Source organism: Pan paniscus, chromosome 14, assembly GCF_029289425.2.
Source record: "Pan paniscus chromosome 14, NHGRI_mPanPan1-v2.0_pri, whole genome shotgun sequence".
NCBI lineage: Eukaryota > Metazoa > Chordata > Mammalia > Primates > Hominidae > Pan > Pan paniscus.
In genome coordinates this window covers 30,373,433-30,382,038 of record NC_073263.2, presented here as the reverse complement: position 1 = coordinate 30,382,038, position 8,606 = coordinate 30,373,433, and positions in this window count along the sequence as shown.

Sequence of the window (8,606 nt, the reverse complement as noted above, 5' to 3'; positions counted from 1 at the left end):
TTCCCTGAGATGCCACCTGGCTGTAAGAAACGCTGCTGCAGTCCAAGGAGACAGCAAGGGAAGCTGTGTTGGAGGGAAAGCAGCAGTTTTCAAAATACACCCACAGACTTGTACCAAGACCACTAGGAAGGGAAGCTCATTCGAAATGTAGACTCTCCCCCTACTACCGCCACCATCAGCAGCTCCTGCAGAACCAGAATGTCTAATGCCAGGGAGTGGGGGAGGTCGGCCTTCACTCGAGGAAAGAGGCTTAAAGGGTTTCTTCACCTGTCTGTGGGCCCCTGACACGTGCAGCCCTCCTGGGCTCCGGGGGTGGTCCCAGAAGACTCCCCTTTCAGATGCAGGAATCCTGGGTTCCACAGCACGGTTGCTGCCAGTGGCTGCCTGGGACTCCCAGGATATCCCTCCTGGTGAAGCCAGTCAGCAGATCAGAGGTTTCAGTCCTTACTGACTGTGAAATCTAGTGTGTGTGGTCACTCTTTTTACCTCCTTGCTCCTGCGTAAGATCCAAGTGGAGAGTAGAATCTCTCCACCAGCCCCTCCATAGTGTGTTTCAGGTACCCTAGACAGGGCCTCTGTCCCCCTTGGCTACCTACTTGGCACTTGGGGTCTGACCCTGTCCTGTTTACATCCCTGGCGAGGAACCTCCCTGAGCAGTTGTCAGTGGGAGAAATGTACAGGGGGGCACCAGGATCAGGGCTGACTTAAGGGAAGGAATTCCCAACCTCTGGCTGTCCAGTGAGGTCAGGGAATCTTGGAGACTGTTGCACCTTTGTGGGACCCATCTCCTTGGAGAGCCTTTTGGAAGGATGCTGGGATGTTCATCTTGTGTTAGTCTTTCCACTGGGCCATGCCCATGCTGCTACAGGCTAGTAGCTGGAGCCAAATCCTGGCCCTGCGTCTCACAGCTGTGTGACCTCGGGTCCATTACTCACCTTCTCTGAGCCGGTTTCCCTATCTATAAAGTAGAAACAATCATAATGATAATGGAGACAATGTTCCTGCAGTGTGAATGAGATAACAAAAGCTCATGTCAGACGCGTAGCTGGTGCTGAAATATGTCTGCTGCTTCTCCCCTCCTCCAGCGTTTCACACTGTGCACCCACACTGGGAACTTAGGGGAGTTCCTGGACCCTCAGGGGAATGATATCATGGAACCATTCTAATTGCCTAAGTCTCACAAGCAATCTGATATGCCTAGTATTTGTTCCTGAGTCTGAGAGGAGATCGTTATTGTTCATCTTTTAAAGCAACAGGTCGCCCAGTCTGTTGACGATACCTCCCATCAAGACATATGCTCCACCAAGCTAGGAGCGGATGATGCCAGAGCCGCCTTGCTTCTTGGATTTTCTTCTGAGCCCCACCGTGCTGGGGAGACTCTGAGCATGGTAAATATTTAAGCACACGTCTTGTGTAACTGTCACAGATCCGGATGCACCGGGAGCCATGGAGCCACAAGCTGGCACCTGTCTAAGTGTCCCAGCTTCGAGAGACGGTGTTTGTGCCAACATTGGGAGTCTGTTGGCGACCAGTGGCTGATAGGTAGCAGAATTCTGTGGTCTGTTAATTGTCTTGGAAGCAAATCCTTGAATTGGGAGAAAGAGAAAGCAACTGTAATTAAAGCTTCCCTTGGGCAGAATTTCCCTGTGCAGGCAGTTGGCACATTTTTTGTGTGCCCGTTAAGCTCCAGGCACTGGGCTAGGAACTTTACGTACACTGAAGCTTTTAATCCTGGTAACAGCCAAAGAAGAGACTGTTATTGTCACCAAGAAACAAAGGCTCAGAGAGGTTAAATGGTCTGCTCAGAGTTCTACAGCTACTTGGTGTCAGAACTAGGGAATGAAGCCAGAGTTGGGAAATGTAGCTATGAAAAAAGAGAGTTGATATCACCATTTAAAAACCCTGATGCCCTGTCAGCAACATTGCCCAGAGACTGAGATCCTTGAGACCAGGGAGTAGGCTTGTGTTTGCAGGGAATGCCTTTGGGTCCCACCACTAGGTCAGATGCTAAACCACAACCTGACGCCTCATAGATGCCCATTGGGGAAATAGATTCTGTCATGTCTCAAGGTATGTATTTATTAAAACCCATGGGAATGGAAAGACAGCAGAGAAAAAGAAAGTAGAACAACACAGGATGAAGGGTCTGTGCTGCCTACAGTAAACAGAACCCAGGAAGCTGACTACAGCAGAGATGGAGGCCACCTCCCCTTCCTCTGTGCCCCTGCCATCCTCAGCATTCTCCCCCTGCTCCCTGAACAGCCCTTCCTGCCACTCAGGGGACACCCTACACATGACACGGCCACTGCCAGGCTCCAGGAGTCTGGATAGGAATAACCAGATACACGATGAGCCTACAGTGTTGTTTTAAAGTTTATCTTATTTATTTATTTATTTATTTATTTTAGGGGCAGGGTCTCACTCTGTCACCCAGGCTGGAGTGCAGTGGCACTATCACAGCTCAATCATAACTCACTCACTGTAGCCTCAGAGTCCTGAGCTCAAGTGATCCTCTTGCCTCAGCCTTCCAAGTAGCTGGGACTATAGGCATACACCATCAAAACCAGTAATTTATTATTATTCTTTGTGGAGATGGGGCTTTGCTTTGTTGCCCAGGCAGGTCTCCAACTCCTGGCTTTAAGCAATCCACCCACTTTGGCCTTCCAAAGTGTTGGGGTTACAGGAGCAGACATTGTGCCCAGCAAGGTTACAGTTTAAAATAATCACAGAAGTCCCTTTCTGAGAGAGTTCAAAAACAAATGTTATGGAAATTCTGCCAGAAAGATGTATAAGAGCTGGACTTGGGGAAGGTTTTAAGAAAGAGGGGACTGGAGTGGGACCCTCACGGGTGAGTAGGGTATAGATAGTTGGGGTGGGGCTGAGGAAAGAAGCTTCTGGGTGTGACCCTATCCTCACAGAGGACGAGAGTGTGGGGAGGGAGAGGGCACAGAGTTCCCACTGGGCACCAGGGGAGGTGAGGGCGATCATGCGTGGTGCGGAAGATCACATAGGGCCTTTGAGAGCTACTTCTAGCAACAACTGTATTCTGAGTGCACTTGTGGGGTCTGCTGAAGGGTTTTCAACTAATAGGATGAAATCAACTAGGAATACCAATGGGTCTGTCTGTAAGACCAGGAGCTGCCTTTAGGTCTCCAGCATAGCACATGCTCAGGTGTTATGTATGTGTTGAACTCAATTTAGGTTTATAGATAGATAGGAAAGAACAGGGATATTTGATCTAGTGTAAATCCTAGGCTTCATTGGAAATGGAAGTTAATGGTTGCCAACCCCCCAAAAGAAGACAAACCCTGTAGTCACAAAGATTATGAAGTCATCTCAGGTTGATCTCTCTTTGCTGCCTATAGCCTTTCCTGGTAAATAATCAATGTTTCAACAAGTGCAAATCAAAATAACACTTCTTTTGCTCCTTGTTTATAAATGAGTCAGTGCTGAATTCTGATAGTAAGAAGCAAACCCCTATGATAGTCTAAGAAGCTTGCCTCAAAGTCTATGCCTACCCTTTGTCCTGGTCTTCCAAGCTTGCTTCCCAAGCCACCCTCACGTGTGGAGAGCTGCTGAACTGAATGAGTACTTAGCTGCCAAAATGTACCCAAAATTGTACAGCAGAAATAATAGTAACATGACATATAGAATGCTAAGAAATCATTACCAAGTGTCATATCAAGAAACGCTGCATGAACTTGGACAAGAAGAGAAGCAAGTGCATTGGTTCAGTGGTTCATGCTGGTGAGGGTACTCTAGCCTCGGGAGCCACTGTTTGGACCGAACATTCCAGCTTATCTGCCATATGCTTCTCTCTGTATTTTGGCTTCATTCTCACCAAAGAGTTGTGGACCCTTTTCCCCAGCAGTCACACAATCTGACCACCAGCAGCTTCGAGGTTCTTCTTCCTCCTCCAAAAAGGAACATTTCTTTTCTTTCTTTCTTTCTTTCTTTCTTTCTTTCTTTCTTTCTTTCTTTCTTTCTTTCTTTCTTTCTTTCTTTCTTTCTTTCTTTCTTTCTTTCTTCTTTTTTCTGATGGAGTTGCACTCTTGTTGCCCAGGCTGGAGTACAATGGCACAATTGCGGCTCACTGCAACCTCCGCCTCCCAGGTTCAAGCAATTCTCCTGCCTCAGCTGCCTCAGCCTCCCAAGTAACTGGGATTACAGACATGTGCCACCGTGACTGGCTAATCTTTTGTATTTAGTAGAAATGGGGTTTCACCATGTTGGTTAGGCTGGTCTCGAACTCCTGACCTCAGGTGATCCACCTGCTTCGGCCTCCCAAAGTGCTGGGATTAAAGGCATGAGCCACCGTGCCCAGCCAAAAAAGAAACATTTCTTCCCCACCAGCAGTAGCACAAATAAATCTCAGGGAGAGACCCTGATCAGCCGTGACTGGGTTGGTGTCCTCCCTCAAGGGGACTATGGCCAGAGAGGTGGAGACACAGAAAGGGATGACAACCCCCATTCGGACCACATTGCTGGAGCCTGGGGACCAAAGGCAGTTCTGTCAAAGATGGTAGAAGGGACATGAAGGACGCATTCTGACCCAGGAAGCCAACCAAATGGTGTGCATACCAGCTTGTCGTGAATGGAGGCCTGGAAGGGTTCTGTCATTCTCCTGAGTGGCCCTGCCTGGGTTTCCGGGTCCCTGCCTCCAGTTGCTTCTGATTCCTGATGATCAAAAGACCCCACTGATTTTTTTCACCTCTTTGAGTCAAACTGCCCTCTCTGCTGGATCCTTAGCAGTCACTGATGCCTGCAGTTAAAAATTCAACCTTTCATGGGTACAAAGAAAGAAGAAATAAGACCTAGCATTTGCTAGCACAACAGGGTGACTACAGTAAAACATAATGTAATTATACATTTTAAAATAATTAAAATAATATAATTGGATTGTTTGAAACACAAAGGATAAATACTTGAGGTGACGGATACCCTATTTACCCTGCTGTGATTGTTACGTATGACATTCCTGTATCAAAATATCTCATGTAACCCATAAATATATACACCTACTATGTACCCACAAAAATTTTAAAAAATCAGCCTTTCTATAGAGTTAACATTGTGCCAGGTAGGCACAACAATGAGAAATGACAAGAGGAAATGATGAGCTAAAATGCCTATTTTCTCTTACGAAGCAATGTAGTACAGAAGCCTTAAGTTTTCTGGTTATCTGGCCAAAAGAAATCCTGTCATCGCCCTTGGTTATCAAATAGACCTCATGTGTCAGTCAAAGAATTGTGGAAATCTGCAGCTTAAAAATGTAAGGTGTGGGTGAAATCAGATTAGGTTTGACTTCATTGTTCAACAGAGGTTCACAGATGGGTCCCCTAATGACTAGGGTTTTGGTGTCCTTGGCCAAGGTTAAGTGACGAGTTAGGTCATCGGTCATTGCCATCCCTAGTGGTTAAAGCTTGGCCAGGAGCAATCCCACTTATTAAGAAAAATGCCTTGCCGAGGGGTAGAACGTTAATTTAATTTAGGGATAGTACAATTGTATCTGCACATTCTGCATTTCACTGTTGATACAGCCTGAGCCTGCCTGGCTGGTTGCAATTGTTTTAAATCCTCTGGCACCATTGATCCCTAATTGACCCCAGATTCCTGAGCGCCAGGAGCAGCCCTGACTTGTTTATCGCTGGCCCTGGGCCGCCGTGCGGGTGTCCGCTGAGTTCCGCTGAGCTCAGCCACAAAGGGTGCTGCTCTCTGACTGTGAGTCAGCCTAGCCCACGGCCAGCCAAGCGAGGACCTCCTCCAGCTTTCAAAAACAACAGGGCCTCCCTGTAGCTAAAACGCTTATTTTCTCTCATGAAGCGGTGTAATGCAGAAGCCTTAGTTTTCTGGTTATCTGGCCAGTAGAAATCTGGTCACCCCCTTGGTTATCAAATAGCTGGTTGCTGCTGCCTAGGCAGGCTATAACCTATAAAAATGTTAAAGGCGGTTCACTTCACTCAACGACAAGCTGTCCTTTTGCCCTGGGGGTACCTCCCAAGCCTTAGCCAGCTGGCTTTGAAAGTCTCACGTGGGTGAGTGGGTGCCTGACTGGGTGCAGCTGATAGCCCCATCCCTGATGACAGGTGTCCCCAGTGTCATCTTTATGTACAGAGAAAAGTGAGTTAGTGCTTTGAGAAATCAGCTGTGCACACAAAGAGCAAACCAGGACCCTCTCTGGTCCCAGCTGGTTCTGTTAGAGTGAGCTGGGGTTCTGCGAAACCACATTTGGTATGGGAATGCAAGCTGCAATTTGGTCAAAGGTACATTGACGGCCTGAAGGAGACTGCATTTAAGCCCTACACTAAAACAATGGGGAGCCTGAGTCCAATATTTACTGGGTGTTCCAATAAAGATCTAGAGCGCAAAGGCTCTCTGGGGACCTCCATCACAAATAGCGCAGCACACATTCATCTGGCCACATTGGCACTTGTTAGCTCTCAGGCGGATTCAGAAGGGGGGTTGGGGGGTGTGTTCCCTCCAAGAATCCTGCTGGCCTACCTTGAAAATCAAAACTGCATGGTCAGATGCAAGGCAGGAGGAATGTTGCTAAGCCTCGGAAACCATTTAAATACTTTGAACAGAATGGCTCCTCAATTGAGGACAAAAGTATACTTTTCTCTTAAACTGCAAACCTGGAATGTGCCTTCTGATGATTATAGGCAGAGTCCACACTCAAGTGATGGGAACCAGGCCCATGCTCTGCATATGGTGTCCAGGCTGCGGGGCAGCTGTGCCTTAATGAGATCCAGAAGCCTGCCGGCTCCCCAGCAGGCCCTTGGGAGCGAGGGCATCCAGCACGGGTCCCAAGGGCTCCCCACCCTTCTTGGAGGCTTGGCACCCTGCCCGCCTGACTCCAGGGTTCTGCACATATGCACCAGAGGCAGCCTGGTCCCCCATACACGGATGCTTTAGTTGGATGACCGGAAAGGGGTGTGGTATGGGGGTCAGAGCATCTGAACAGACAGAGCTTTTCCCAGGGCCTCCTCCTTGGCTCAAACCATGACCTGCTGGCATCCAGATTCCTCTCGCTCTCATTATCACACCAACTGCCTCTGCAAAATGCAGATACACTTTGCTGTTTTTGCACTTGGTAGAAATGACATCTTTTTTTTGAAACATAATAAAGCCCAGTGATAACACAGCTACAATAACATAAGATCAGGCGTGGTGGCTCACGCCTGTAATCTCAGCACTTTGGGAGGCCGAGGCGGGTGGATCACGAGGTCAGGAGATCGAGACCATCCTGGCTAACATGGTGAAACCCTGTCTCTACTAAACAAAAGAATGCAAAAAAAAATTAGCTGGGCGTGGTGGCGGGCACCTGTAGTCCCAGCTACTCAGGAGGCTGAGACAGGAGAATGGCATGAACCCGGGAGGCGGAACTTGCAGTGAGCCGAGATTGCGCCACTGCACTCCAGCCTGGGCGACAGAGGGAGACTCTGTCTCAAAAACAAAACAAAACAAAACAAAACAAAAAACAAAACCATAAGATCAGATGGGTGTAAATAAGGGGGGTTGATTTCTGCTCTCTGCAGCAGATTTACCTGGTCATTCCATCCATCCATTGTAACACAAGCCCACACCTTTTTTGAGCCTGAATTTTTTGGGTCCTACTTAGGAAGTTATTATATTTGCTAAGGCCCTGAAGTGTGCATGGAAACATGCAAAGCATGCACAGCCACTCTCCACCTGCTACCAGGGCCGTGTTGGTGAAATGAAGCTCTGATGAGATGCCACTTCTAAGGAGATTTCAGCATTACGGAGCTCAGATTTTAAATGCCAGCAGATCATTGTCACTAACCGGCAGTCCCCAAAGCATAGAGCAGCAGTGAAAGAGGGTACATGTGGCCCAGGTGATGATATTAGCCTCTTGTGGAGGTGACGGCTAGAAAATGGCTCAATGGCCAGCCTGGACACCATATTCAGAGCATGGGCCTGGTACCCATGCTCTGGAATGTGGATTCTGCCTATAATCATCAGAAGGCACATTCCAGGTTCTTGGTTGACAAGAAAAGTATATTTTTGTCTGCAATTGAGAAATGAAGATAGGACATTTGTTCTAGTCTCCAGAGGACAGCAGAGTCAGACCTACCCTTGTTGACAAGCTGCCTCCTCACACACCTCTGGGAAGGGAAATGTGGCTGGTATTTAATTCTCCACCATTTTGTCTTGGTAGATGTGACAATGGCACCAGACCCAGCTGCTCCCTGAATGCACAACTGTATTTTCCAGCCCTGTGTGCCCCAGCACCATTATCACAGCCCTTGGTCCCAGGGATGGAGCGTTCTTGAGTGGAGGGGACCTGCTCATCACATCCTTGCTTTGGCGTCACTGTCAAATGGGAACACTCTCAGCACAGGACTTGCTTCATGGAGGCCCTGACACAACTAGGGCATCAAGGAGCTGCAATTCCTGAACAAGAAAGAAATGTGCCTTCCCACAACTTCAGCACAATCAAGGGAGACATCAGCTACAGATGAGGACAAGAAGATACTGATTTTCCACATTTAATATTCTTCAGACTTTCCAGCAAAGAATCACAGCAGAGATGAGGCCTGGCTGCTCTCTTAGGGGAAGTTTGCTCCACTGTCTGCAGTCCTGGC